Source organism: Gouania willdenowi, chromosome 18 (assembly GCF_900634775.1).
Source record: "Gouania willdenowi chromosome 18, fGouWil2.1, whole genome shotgun sequence".
NCBI lineage: Eukaryota > Metazoa > Chordata > Actinopteri > Blenniiformes > Gobiesocidae > Gouania > Gouania willdenowi.
The window spans coordinates 24,101,293-24,116,874 of record NC_041061.1 but is presented as its reverse complement, the minus strand read 5'-3'; positions in this window follow the sequence as shown (position 1 = coordinate 24,116,874).

The following is a 15,582-nucleotide window of genomic DNA, read 5'->3' as shown; positions in this document are numbered from 1 at the left end:
TTGGCTAAGAGATACTGCTAGCCAATCCCGTCTTTGACCAACAACAAAAGTCCAACTTAGCGATGCGCTCACATTGTGCTGTGTATCCTGACACCTTGTTTTTTTTACAGTTTGTTAAAGTAAGAATGTCTTGAATGTTTCGACACAAGAAAAAGCTTTTTATCATCACATGCTAGTAGCATTAGCCACTGATGACACGAGTTCACCATGTTTGAAACTTTTCATTGTCCATTATTGTGTTCCTTGTTGAACTTGTTAAAACACCTATGGTAACTCATCTTTCCTGCTTCTAAGGGCCGATTAATGGTGGCTAAAGAAAACCTGACACTGAAGTGCACCTTGAACAAGTAGTACTTCACCAAAACATAGGGTGGTGGTTAGTAATGCACCAAAATTTTGGCCCCAAAAATTTTCAGCCAAAAAAACGGAAATCCATAATTGGGCCATTTTCGGACGAAAAATGTCAGGGCCATAAATGCAATGGGACTAATGATTTCTGTTAGTGTTTGGATTTTCAGTCTTGGTTTTCTCATTTTTGGTTTTCGGTTTTGGGCCAAGAATTTTAATTTCGGTGCATCCCTAGTGACGTTAAATACACAATAAACAAGATAAAAGTAGATGTTGGAGTTGAAACATATATAACAAAATTGAATAATGCTTTAAATGCTCTTAAGTTTGTCCCCTAGTAGAGTTAAATACTGCTGCACGTGATAACGTCTTAGCATTTATTGAAAAGAACCATAACACCAACATTGTGACAAACGTTTTTAAATGCTGCAGATTTGGTGTATGGGTTGTGGTCTGTTATATATAATAATGTGATTTTTTTTTTTTTATTTATTTTTTTTTTTTCACCTTGTCTGCACATGCTGTTGAAGGTTAACACTACAAGAAGTGCAATCTTTTAACAGCAATGCATATTTTATTATTGCAATTAAATAAATTAATTTATTTCATTGCATAATTGTGACCATCACCAGCCCTCCCTAGGGAAGGGTAAATACTTTATTAAAGGGAGGATGTAAAAAAGAGAGGGCAGTGTTACACCAGGGTGAGGGGGGTGGGGGGGGGAGTTAACAGGGAGGAGGGATACAAGATAGGAAAACGAATGGGTGGGGAATAGTCAATAAGTTTCAAGTGATGCGATGTGAAATTGTGGTTGTGTATATTGTGCTTATTGTTGTGTTATCAAGCCAGTCTGGTGACCAGTGTGCGGCATAGGAATAATGGTGGTGGCTGTGAGCAGAGGAGGAAGTGAGTGGAAATTCCATAAAACAGGTATTTGGGAACAACGTGTCTATGGTTGAGCCCAGTATGAGTGTTATCCCACAGGCTGAGGCCAGTGCATCCATGAAAAATGTAATTCCAAGAGCCGCTACTGCAAAACCCATGAGCCGCCCCCGGGCCCGAAGAAGCAGTCGGGCCAGCAGAAAGAGCGGGAAATCTAGGGGCCCCCGGCGACCACCCCACGGCCAAGCAGCCCCCCGAACACCCCCAAGATCCCAAGCCGAGAGGCAGCCATTGCCCCCCCATACACACCCGAGAAGGCCCCAAGGAGCCAAGGACCCAGCGCACCACGCCACCGATCCCAACCCCCAACCCCCAGGCCCCTATTCTGGCCTGTGGCCCCCTATTCTGGCCTGTGGCCCCCTATTAAAAAAAAAAAAAAAAAAAAATATATATATATATAATAATGTGATATAAATAAAATAATTAAAATTTGTTTCTAGCTAGTAAAAATAGTAACATGGAAATTTTCTATGTAATTAAGAAAATCAAGCAATTGCATAAATTATGTTGAAACTTAAACAGTTCTGACCTTTTTAAATGTCTGCTAGCCTTCCTTATTATCTTCCCCTCTAATTAAAGTGAAACCATGAACATTTTGTATCAAAGAAGCTCTTTTCAAACCGTCAGCTCCTCAGACTATGCAGTACCAATGAAGTAGTTCACAGTTTCAGAAAGGTTGGTGACCCCTAGTGTAGTCATTGGCAGTTTGTGTACTAACTACTATGTAAGCTATATTCTGGTCAGCCCTTATAAACCACATTGACCAATTGCTGCTTCTTTCAAATCAACTTTGAGGACAGAATATCATAATGTTCTGTGAATGGAATCTTTATGGAATGTGCTCCGAAGATTTTTCTGAACTAGGCTGTGCCATGTTCTTGGCAGATGATAGGTCTCCAGACATGGGGATTTCCTACTATGAACAAGATAATCCTTAAACAACTGGACTTCTGCTTCTCACCAGAGATTCAGTAATTCCCACATACCATTGTTTCTAACAAATGGTCCCATGAGACACTCCTTTATTATCTTACTGTTTGTTCTTTTTGGCTTTCAATAATCTTATCGTGTATGTACTATGTTCCAGTTTGCTTATTTTCCTTCTCTGTCACTCACCCAGACTTTATTCATTCCATTCATTTGTTCTCATGTGCTTTCTTTACACTCCCTTTGTCTTCCTCACTAGAACCCTCTGACAGTTTTCCTCAAGTCCGGACCTGTGGGATTTTCTCGCAGTGTGCCTCAGAGGGTTTGGAAACACTATGTGGTCCATCCTTGGACCACGGTGAACACCCCAAGGTCAGATTTCCAAAACCTCATCTTTTATGACTCACTCAAAACACTGATCCCCTCAGTGTCTCGCAGTGCATGCTCACAGTCAATGAAGCAACATAATCTTCACTGTGCTACAGCCAAAACATGAGGCTATGCTAACTGTCAACACGTCCAACGAAGCAAGACCATAAGGGGATTGAAGGCCTCCATTCTTTGTATGCATCATTTGCTGCTTGCATTAATTAACATCCATTTATCACTTTCAACAAAAAAGATCCACCCAAGAGACGCATATGGTCCTAATTATTATCAAACATTAGCTGAAGACCTCACACCAAACATGATATTAGATTATTTGCAAGTGAGGATGAAGGTGCTGGCTCGCGTCGCACTGCATTAGCTTAGATTTAGTATTAGCTCAGCACTAGCTAGCATTAACATTAGCATTGCATTAATATATCACGAGCCTTAGCACAGCATTAACATTAACCTAGCTTTAGCATTAGACTAGCAATAGCATAAATCTAGCATTAGCATTAACCTAGCTGTCAGCGTCACAAACCGGATCCTTTTAGATTCTTTCAACGCATCTGCAAACCAACCATACATGTTTCTTAAATATTTTAATAGTACACATTTAAATATGTTACTGTTTTGTGGTGTTTCTAATCGTTAGTTTAATAAAAAAAATAAAAAAAGAGAAGAAAAAAAAAAAAACGGATAAAAACACAATACACAACACTGACAATCAAAGACCAAAAAGAAAATAAGATTACAACCAAAATAAATCGGAATTCACTCAAAACATAAATTAATTTTTTCTTTTAAATAGCAGGGTTTCAAGTATACGAACTGCTGTAAAATAGGTCGACCGGATGGAGACGTGTTTCGCGCATGTGTTGGAAGAATCCGAAACGATCAGGCCTGGGTGTAGACGCGTTGCGCATGCGTAATATGTTTTTCGTTGCTGGTATTTCTCTAGCTAAAAGAAAAGAAAAAAAAAAAAACTTGAAAAGAACTATAAATAACATGTACATAAATACTTTATCAAGTGAAGTACAAAGGTCAGCTGTTGCTTTTCTACCTTTGACAAAAACCACCTGCATTTATGTGACACAGCCATACCTCTGTACCTGTAACTTTATCTGCATCTTTATCTTACTGTGGACAGACATAACATTCATGTCTCTGAAACTTTAATGAAACTGCGCTGCAGTCAGATACTCTTTGCCTCTGGAGCTGGAGCGTGTGCACCAAGATACGACACCAGGAAATAGCCACGCTCAATATCTTTTTCAGAAACAGGGAAACATTTCCAGGCTGGGAATGTCTTTTTAGCCAACACCTGATATGACATGTGTTATGTCACTGAAAGAGCGTGTTTATAACCGACTATAGTTGTTGGACATGACTCGGGAATGTGAAATAAAACAAAAGAAATTCACTGCGCATGCAAACGCTTATGTTTAAAAATGTCTCTGATTAAAAATGTAAAAAGTGATTATTATTGCTGATGATCTATTACTGTAGCGCTGTCAATGTTTTAGGGTGTGACACAGCTGTAACATCTGCAGTGGATTAAAATATCAGGCAAAAGAATCTAAAGATTGTTTTTAGTCTGTGAAGGGTCCAATACAACTTATGATCTCATCTTGATTTACATGCCAGGGCTGATCTGAAGGAAAGAAGTCCGAGCAATGAAACAACGTGTAATGTTTGGGTGTCCATGAGGCATGTGAGCTCATGTTTCCATCTTCGTGCTCTTTATCTAAACAGCAATTAAACGAAGATTTGAACAGTGAGGATTAGATAAAATGAATTTACATCAGCAATCAGTTTGGGATGAAAGCAAAGCAATGTCTCCACTTTAAGCAAATGTTACGTCTTGATTTATTAAAGTGAGTCCAAAGGGATCTGTATGTTTCATAACGTACATCCTTCCAGCATATATTCTTTTTTACGTACAAAACATCTGCTTATCCTGAATGCAGTCCCACCTCACCAGAGTTTGAGATTTTTGCCACTGGGTAGTGTGGAAGAAAAATTGAAATAAAATTTATAGACCGTCTCGAGAAAACCCCTCAACGTCCACCATCCCGAATATGGGTTAAATTGCATGTTCTCACTCATTCACTCATTTAAGGGATTAAATGCTTCTCAAATAAAGCAGCATATCACAAGTATCATATACCGTTTGAAAGCTTAGCATCTTCCGTTTTTGATCATATAAACCATTCTAAGACACAACTATCACAGCACAGTCAATTATTTTGACAAACTTTTTTTTTTTTTTTTAAATGGTGACATAAACAAGACAGTGACACTCCTCACCTTTAAAGCAACCAAGTCTTACTGAATCCATATATTCCATCAAAAGTGGTCTCAAAATCTTCCTGAGACATTCAAAAATCCAATGAATCCCAGTATTTAGTCTAAAACAGTGAAACTGCTGCAAAAAATGTAATTAAATGTCCTATTTACAAGAAGAAACCTGATTTCTTTTTTTTTTTTAGCTCTGTAAGCCTGACCGTGTCATTAAAAATCCTCATTTTTATATTAATGTTGTAAATTCATGATAAAATCAGCGGCCGCTTTCTGCTTCATTATTGGTGCAGTACCACACATGAACTGCTGGGCACAGTGTAACTTCACCATTTAAATTATGAAGAAGAATTGTGCAACAGAAGAAGAACCAAGTCACATGACACGAGTGCCAAAAAATAACAACCACAAATTATTTCATATATCTTTTGTACGGTCACTGTATGGCACTTCAAATATGTGTATGTTATGTACATTATATTAATAATTGTATTTTTTTCAAATGAATTTGTGATAACTGTAATGAAAACATTTGACCACTATAGAGGGCAATGCTCTCCCTGCGTATGCTTACCAGGTAAAGATGCTCTTGTATTTTCTCTAAATCAATAGACTATTAAATTAATTCAAGTCTTTTTTCAATTTATTTTCCTTGATCATGGCCATAGCGGACCAACACAACCTCTTCCTCCACTTCCTTCTAACATAGAACATCAAATGTTTGTAATTTGACACTTTTCTCAAGCATCATGCAGGTTGTTTCTGTGCCTGGAGCAGATGACCTTATAAGGTCATGTACTGTATGAAGAGCTGAGAAGCCCAGGCAAACAGTGCATGAAACAATCAAACCATGGGCTCTTTTTTCAACAGACCACATAAGCTGTGCAAAAAAACTCCTTGTTGAACATGAACATTCAATTCCAATAGGAATTTTACATGATTCCAAAGGCTCATATTTCCCTGTTTTTGTTTTTTTTTTTGCAAGTAGAAGGTGGAAAATGGACTTCTAAGTGGGACATTTCTTATTGTTTATGAATGGAATAAAGCAGAAATAGCAAATGATAAACAGTTGTTGTGGTGTTGAGTGCTCAAACCGGCAAAATGATGGATGGGGATTTTTTCTGTTTGCCAAAACAAAAAGAATATGACTCCAGGCCACTAAAAGGGAAGATTGGGTCCCGTTTATTAGTTTATTAGGATGTACCCAGGATCCCTCTGCACGTACACCTAGCAGCACACCTGCCCTCAAAGTGCAAAACGTGTGTCTTTAAACTTTAGTTTTTCCCCTGACCACATATTACACAATTATACTATATGCAAACAAATTGTCCTTTGTGTTCACACTGGGCAACGGATTTCAATGAAATTTGGTGAGCTGATAGACAATGACAACAGGAAGAACAAGTTCGATTTTGGAGATGATTCGGAAGGTACAGTAGATACAGTAGCTCTAAACTTGGCGTAGGTTTGCTTTATCTGGGTGCTCTTGTCTTTGTTATGCTATCAGACAAAGCTTTTTAGCAACTGGAGGAAAAAAGGTCAAATGTTAAAGATATGGGTAACACTACTTGAAGTTTCATACACAAAGGATGACATTGCGCTGTCATTATTATGGCATGACAGCTGTCATTAGCATAAACAAGCTGTCATGGAGGCTGTCATTAAGTGTCGTTTGTTACCATAACCCTAACACTTCATTACCCTAACCCTTAACCTTCCCTGGCCCAGACCCAAACCCCTCCCTCCCCTAACCCTAGCCATTCCCTCCCTGGCCCTGACGCTAAAATACTTCCATCTCAACCCCATACCCACATTTTGGGTAGGAGGCTGGAAGCTGGGTGAGGTCCAAACAGACCTAGTTGTGGTCAAGCCCAAACAGGCTCCCACTTTTGACCCTCGGTGACATTTTTCTTAACCCTCACCCTACACATAGTCTTACAAGAACACATATAAACACTACCACCTCCACCCCATACGGTCCAAACAAACCCATTTGTGACAAAGCCCAAACAGGCTCCCACTTCTGAACCTCGGCTACAATTCTATGAACCCTCATACCACATGACACAACCTTACAACAGGGGGTCCATACGGACAAGGAATTGAGAGGGTATACCCATCCCATACTTCTGATCCCTATCCCATCCTTGCTACACCACAGCACCAGCACTGACATTGCATATATACTGATACAATATCACGAACCTTTTGATGAGTGACACAAGGAAGAGAGGAACACGAATGACAAGCGTCGACCCGTGTCTGGCTTTGATTTCCTATTTAACTGGGAGATGCTCAGAACTCCCCGGGGGGTCTCATCGAGAAAAAACATTCCCTTCCCTAACCAAAACCTCAACCCTAACCCCAAATCCTGCCTAACTCCACTAGATCTCTCCACCTAACCCAAAAAATGCCAACATAGCTCCAAAGGTGTCATAATTTAGCGTACTACACTTATTGTCAGGCTTCATGACACCTTATTCATGCTAATGACAGATAATGACTGCGTAATGTCAGCCTTATGTATAAAACTTCAGATAAAGTGTTACCAAAATATGTTTTGCTGTTTTTTGTTTCCAAGAGGTCAAAGAGTTCCGTCCTCCCAGGTTGAGATAAAATCTTTTCATGCTACTGTTGGATAGTTTGTCTGAAACACATCCAGAATGTAGAAGTTCTTGGTTCTATAAGTTTAATATATGTCTAGTCGTTCATTCACTCTTGCTAATTGTCAAGCAGCCTCTTGCAACTTTTCATGTGACTTTTCACGCTGCTGTCCAGCTCCCAGACTGATGGATTACAAGATGTTGCTAGAGTTTCTAAATGCAAAGTTTCATCCACCAGGTGCCTTTAAATGGCTTTGTTGTATTTTATGCTATATTAAAAAAAAAGAATTGATTTGAACCAGGACCAGATAATACCAGGAAAGCACTAGAAAAAGGGAAACTGCTTGTCTTGGACTTCAACTCAGTAACAAAAAATATTATAAATAGTTTCCTTCTTGGCTTTACTAACCCTGCTTTTACTCATCTCATCCTCAGGTCCAAGTCTTTTGATCTCGTACTGGAACAACTCATCCCTACAACCACCATTCAGGCGGTAGAACCAGGTTGTTTCTTTGAGATGAAAATCTATGATAATGCATTTGCAGAAACGTGTGACTCTATTTGTTATTCAACGCAGCATTGTAGCTTTAACATTAATGATCCATAGCTTTTCCAAGCGCAGCTTCCAGAAAAATGAGGCTGGACCTGAAACTGCTGACAGTCGTTCTTGGTTGCAAAGTTATTTAGCTATGGAAAGGCTGAGATGATGGCAGGGTTGGACCAGGTGGCAGAATTCAGGAGAGTTCCACATTTCTTTGAGATATAATAGACCTGAATGAGTCTCTTGATTATAAACCATTACGCAACAGGTTTTAGTGAAGACAAGTTGGCTATAAAGCTCTTAGGTTTGATCCTAAATTAACTAACGAGTTTAACAGTGTTAAATTTTGATTTAGTTTTAATCATAGCCTTTTGACTAAAATGCTATTTAGTTTTAGTCAAAATGTTGTCATCACTAAAATTTTGTAATCATTACTTTATTTCAGTTATAGTCTAGTTTTAGTCGACAAATGACATTACAATTTTAGTTAAAGATATAGTCGACTAAAACACATGGGATAAAAGTGTATCCATTTTTTAAGATTAAATTACCATCCATCAGCCTGTTATTGGATGGTATTAATGTTTGTAAATACACACACACACAGATTTGATGTGATCAATGCATAAGACCACATGCGTTCTGATTGGATTCCCATGTGACAAAATTTTATATATATATATATATATATATATATATATATACTTTTTTTTGATAAGTCATTGTCTAGTTATCGTCACTTAATGGAGTTCTTCTTCTTGCTAATAATTTATTTTAGTTCAATTTACAGTAAATGAAAAAAAAAAAATCAGGCAGATGTGTTAGAATGGGTCAGTCTAATATGTTGTACATGTTTCCTTTTCCTGCCGGGACTTTTTCTGCTGCTCATTTTACTGGCAACACAGCTGACCTCTGCAGATGTCTTCCTTTCACTAATACAGTCTTAGTATATAGATGCTGGGTTTCCCCCTCCATGGATGATTGTGACATCTCCTGATTGGAGGAAAATCCCAAGCACTGGAAGATTGGAAAAAGCTGTTTGGAAGAATCATTATGTCATGATCAGATCCTCTGGATCACCTTCCTACTCGTTCTAGTTGGACGACCGTGTGTGTGTGTGTGTGTGTGTGTGTGTGTGTGTATGCATTATGTATTCTAGCATGTTTTTTTTCTGCAAAAGAAAAACCATATGTTGCCAGATATCCATCTTTGTCCGCCCAAAACATAGAAACATGGTTATGTCATTGGGTCAAGTTCCCTTTTTTGGCCAAAAACAGTCCGAGGTTGATTAATCAGGTCTGTGGGTTGTCCCTGGTGAGGGGCAGGGATAGTAAAAACCAGGTACGTAGCCATTTAAATTGATGTACTTATACATTTCAGTTTGGTAGATTGTTTAATAGTTACATTTCCGAGTTTCTTTCAGCTTCAATCATCTAGTCCACCAAACACCAAAGACAAGTCAAAGGCTGTAAAAGCTGTTTGCCATTGGCAGAGAAGATTTGGCACATTTTTCATGGGTGCAACCCATATCCTCAGCTTTGCTGCTCATCCAAGAAATGCATGTTTTTTTTTTTTTCAAATGTGGCACCATTTAAAAGGGAAACTTTCTAACAGAATAATATTTATAACCAAAACATTGTTACAGCAAAGAAATAGTCAACTAAACACACATTTTCTGACTTTCTGTGTTATGTTTAGCTTTTATATTTGCACAAGTCGGGCAGCGTGGCACTCCTGGGCACTTTTGGCTCTGAGGAAATCAGGTTCTTAGCCTATGTCACTGGTTACGTGTGTGTAGTAGCGGAAATTCAAAACACAATGAAAATGAACTAAAATGTTGTATGACATGGTTGTGGAAAAGAGCTAGTCTTTGCATTTCAAAGACTAGCTTATCTGCTAACATCTTAAAGCTGCTGGAGACAATTCTTTTATTTTATTATCAGATAAAGGCCTTATAAATCAATAATTTAACGGTTGTACAACAAATATAAAAGCAACATGGTTTCAATGAGGGCAGTTCAGAACTCTGTTCTTCTTTGACTGCATCTGCTGTTGCTACAGCAACAAGTCACGTTAACCACTGGAACCATAATCTTATTAATTAGTATTTCGTGGCCACAATTAACATTTTCTTTCATTTGTGTGACTCCAGAATAATTCAAAGACAATTTGTTAAAAAAAAAAGATTATATTATATTCATAGATAGAAATAGTTTTGATCTTTGCTGCAAACACTCGGTTTGCTAACATTGTTGGAAAATCTTTGTGCATTGCATTGTGGGATGTAGAGATGGATAGAAGTGTTTTTACTTCATTCTTACTGTGATTTCTTGTGTTTGCCCCAAAAACTTTGCCAAAGTGACTTCCCAACACGTTTCTGGTGACTTCAGTCCAAAACAATGGCCGATGTTTATTTTGAGGGTAAACGGAAAGGTCCAAACCCGGCCGAAAATGAACGTCTCGTGGAGTTAGGTGATATCACTGGGAATACTGGGTAAAAAACTAGAACAAAAATGGTGTCAAGTGAATCACTGTCCTTCTTGTCTGGAGAAGAAACTCAAGAAATCACAGAAAGAATGAAGTAAAAACACGAATATGCATCCGTCTACAAGACTACACATCCCACAATGCTATGCGTTAAACTTTTCCTAATCTTTGTTTTCTTGCAAATGATCTACAATTTATTGATCTCTACCACAGTTAGTTCCGACCAAGTCATTTTATTGGACGACAGACATTCCTAGAGTGCTGATATAGAGCAACACCAGCACCGGGACTTCTTACAGATCATGTCACTCCACTGTACAGCTGATCTAAATACCATTAATTACATTTTTGCTGCAGTACACTGTCACTAAGTTCACACGACATGAATGAATGCACAATTCGGATTCAGATTTTGTGTGTGTGATTGTTCATATCACACATCAAATGCGTCTTCAATCAGTTTGGAGTTTGAAAGGAATGAAACGATGAAGTGACGCGCATGTGCAGAAGCGGCACGTACGGTGTTCACGGAAGTAAACATGGAGGCGTCCAGTGTCGGGCTGTGTGTTGCTCTGAGAAATGTTCTGTGCAACAGAAGTCAGCACTTCATAACTTTAAGGAGAGTGAAAAAGAAGAGAGCCAGGTTGATCACTCAGGCCGTTTGCTGTGATGGCTGCTACATCTTTACAACGGACTGTTTGGAAGCGGAGTCGGGGTTAACAGTGGTGGGATGGGGATGTCAGCGGCTTCAATGATGCGGAGTTCATTAAAATCAGGTTTGTGTTGTTCAGACTGTCTTTAAAAGATCGAATAGAAAAGAATAGATCAGAATAGAATCATTTTATTGTCACCGCACAAGTACAACAAATTTGCAGTTTGCAATACAGGTCGCATATGGGCAAAAAGATCGGACTTGGGTTGTATTTGCCTGCAGAGTGAACGTAATGTGTGTGCTCTCCACTGGTCGAACTATTTTTGTTGGCGGAGCCAAACGATTAAATAAACAAACAAATCATAATCGCTTGTCACTCATTACTGTTAATTAATAAAATATAAAATATTCTTGTAGAACTGTTGTATAAAAGCAATATCACACTCGAGGTCATGCTGTGATATTACTTAAATGAGGCCTACACTACATGATAGAAAATTAGTGTCCCTGGCAGCTTTAATGCTAGATATTAAAGCTAATAACCGGAGTTCCTGAGAAATTTATGTTTATGTATGATTCTTTTGAAATGCGAAAAACATACCTAACTAGTCTTTTACTGTGGTCTACTGCTCGTGGTCATTCATATACATTCATGTATATAAGTCCCTCCTTCATCCTATAGACCCCTATACAAATGGAAACGATTGTCGAGTGCGCCCAGCCAATAGGCTTCGACTTCCTGGAGCGAGGACCGTCAATCAAAGTGAATGCGTGTGCTGCGTAAACTGTACACAAAAGCAAGGCCACGCGTCTCAAACAGGTATCACATGGAGGAGCGACTGCCAACATGTAAAGCTTCTACTAAAGGACAGAACAAAAATCCGGGTACAAAGCTAGTGGATAAACGTCTTCGTGATCGCAACAGGATTCATCTTCGAGCTGCTTTTCAAAGGGGGAGGGACTTTCTGCTTTTAAAAGGATTCCGAACGAACCAGGATTTGGCAACATTTCTCATGGACAGGTAATAAACATGTTTTGATCAAAAGTTACGGCACTCTAACAATAAATGTGTAGTTTTTGTAGTTATGCGACTTTGTTCTGTTTTGCAATGAGTGTGCACAAACGTAGAGGCGTAACTTCTGGTAGGTTGGCGGAGGCAGGGGAGGAAGTAGAGCTGCTGAGGGCGGGACATTGACAAGTCCTCTCAGAAACTCCGGATAGCAGCTTTAAGGCATATTTAAAGATGCTTTTTTAAAGAACCAGGGCATTGGGACCATGGGTTTGGAAGTGGTTATAGTCAGTGTTGTGCTAGTTACTGAAAAAAGTAACTAGTTACCGTTACTAGTTACTTCATTCACAAAGTAACTCAGTTACTATTTTGATTACTTACACCAGAAAGTAATGCGTTACTGGAAAAAGTAACTTTTGAGTTACTTAGAATTAAAGAATGTATTATTTATTTTGGGTCATTTGTGTCCATACAGCTTCACAATAGTGCTGTAATAATAATATAATAATCCACTGTTGATCAACTGCTATAAAACAACCATAAATGATGTCCATATAAAGCACAAAACAGTTGCTCCAAAATTAAAACAGTAATTTTTCAGCCATAGCACAGTAATGTAAAGTAAGCTGTGCATATTCTAGGTGCACATTCTGCTGTTGAAAATGCCGTGCAATAGTTTGGCTGATCTGTCCCTGGATAACAGTCACAGTCCATTAAAATCCATCCGCAGGGTTAGCTTAGCTTCACTGATGCATCATTTGGAGACAAAAATAATGCGCATATTTCTACTCTGAGAAGCTTGTCCTGCTCTCGCATTGACTCAGCATGATTGGCACACGTGATCTAAACAGAAACACGCTGACAATGCTGGAATTACACTGCTGCTAGCAAAGTAACGGACAAACGCACCATATTGTAACAGTAACGGTGTTATTTATTTAGAAATAGTTACTGTTAAAAGTGACGTTATGCTGGTTATAGTATTACACTGGATGTATTTGTGTAGTTTCACAGTTGAACAATATCACTGATTGTGTCTTCATTTTCAACATCAAATGTGTGAAAGCCTGATAACTGCACTCTGTGTGTGAAGCTTTAATAGCTCCAGCCCACCCTGCTCCTGCTGCACCCCTGACCCAGTCCATGAGCCTCTCCCACCAGAACTCTGCATATGACATCCATACGCTGTCTGCAGCTCATGCTAAGACTAAATGAGAAAAGAATGTGTATGTCACATTGTAAATCTGTGTTTTTGACCTTGTGAGTGCAGGCTGGATTGAGTGATGCAGAGTAACAGGAGAGCACCTGAGAGCCAGGGATGGGCTGAGGGTGTGGAAGGAAAAACAGCCAAAGTGTCACTCACAGCTCTGAGCTTTTTATTTTATGGTGGGCGGACAGCAAGAGGGAAATGTGTAGTAACTCTTCAACAGTTTTATCTCTGGGAATGTGAAAGAGGAGGGTTTGGTAGCAAAAAAAACGATGAGGAGCTTTGGGATTAGGGCTGAAATGATTGATCGACTTACTTGATTAAATCAATAACAAAAATTCCTCGAGGCAAAAATTGTGCCTCGAAGCATTGTTACATTCCTATGACGCGCACTATACGTGCAGGGACTGCACACCACTAGTGCGTCATCAATGCGCGACAAGCATTCTGCATTCAGTTAGCGCCATGGCGGAGAGTAAGCGACAGAGAACGTCTAAAGTCTGGGATCATTACATCCCAGACTTTATGAAGAAAACAAGGTGAAGAAAACAAGGTGCAATCATGTGTTTACTGTAAACAATACCTGTCATACCACAGCAGTACGACTTCAATGATGCAGCATCTGAACCGCAAGCATCCACATGATGTTTCAACAAGCGTCGTTGAAACAAGGTCATGTAGCACTAATTTAGGCCTGGGCCGATTATCAATAAATAGATAAATTAACTGGACAAAAAAATTAAATGAACGCAGAAGTTTTCCAGCCTCGATATATTGACATATGCATGTGTATTTGGCTGCGTGCCTGTCGGCTGTGGCTGCAGAGGTTAGCATTAGCAACGGATATAAAACAGCAGATTACTCAGTCAGTTGTAATATTTCTCAGTGAACATGCAGCGTAATTACTCTAAAATAGTAAACCACCGCCAGGCAATCTTAGATTTAGGTAAATCAAACAGTTATAGTCCGGTAGATGCGGCAACACTTGCTTTGGATTGCTACAGCAGCTACACCCAGCGGCCTGGTAGCAGCTGAGCCTCGTACCAGCGATGTCCGCCAGCAAAGGAGACGTAAGCGGTGAGTTCGTAAGCACGCACGGCATGTGTGTACACACAAACCAGGGTAGACGGTCTTTAAATCCTTAAAAAGGTAAGGTATTACATTTGATGAAGCCAAATGTAAGGCCTTAAAAGCTTTGCATTTGAGAAATTGTAGCATTAAATATTGTGGTACGTCTCAGTGCCTGTGCTCTGAAGTGTTGTGGATTTTAAACACTGTCTCTGATCATCACTGTGACAATTCTAATGATGTCACCAGCACAATATTTTAATACAGAATATAAATACTTTATTAAGCCTGAGATAAATTAATTTTCTCAGCTGCTAAAAACTTAATTCCAGTGTTTGTCAAACACATACACACACAGGTTTCTAGGTTACCATAGCAAATAGGCTAACCCTAGAAATGATATATTATTTGGGTAACACTTTAGTTTAGGGAACACCTATTATTATTAACTATTAATTAGTTGCTTATTAGAATGCAAATTAGTAACATATTGATTCTTAATTAGTTATTATTAACCAGTAATCCATTAACTAAGAGTTGTCCCTCAATAATCTCAGAATTATTACTTATTTGTTGTAAGTAAGAAAGATGTACCAGTATATGAATTACAATCTCAACATGCTAGGGTTAGGGTTAGGTTTAGGATTAGGGTTAACGTTAACCCTAATCCTAAACCTAACCCTGTATGGACTGCGAGACTGCCATTAAGTGTATAATAAGGCATTAATAAGAATAAGGCATTAATAAGTACTTAATGATGACTAATTAAGAGCCAATATGTTACTAATGCTAATAAACAACTAATTAATGGTTAATAGGTGTAGTTTGTTGACTTAACTGTATTGTTATTTAATTGTTGGCAGTGGCACTTATAAACACTACATGGTTCAATTGTAATAAATGGGCTCAGTTTTGGAGCCAAATGTTGTTTTTTTGAGAAATAAAAGCCAAATGCTTGATCATTTTACAGCCACGTCATTTTCGTTATGTATTATTTTGTTAAAAAAGGCAAAAAAAAAAATTATATATATATAATTATATATAATTATATAATTAATCGAATATGTATATATATATATATACATATTCGATTAATCGATGGATAAAGTGCTAGATTAATTGATTCCA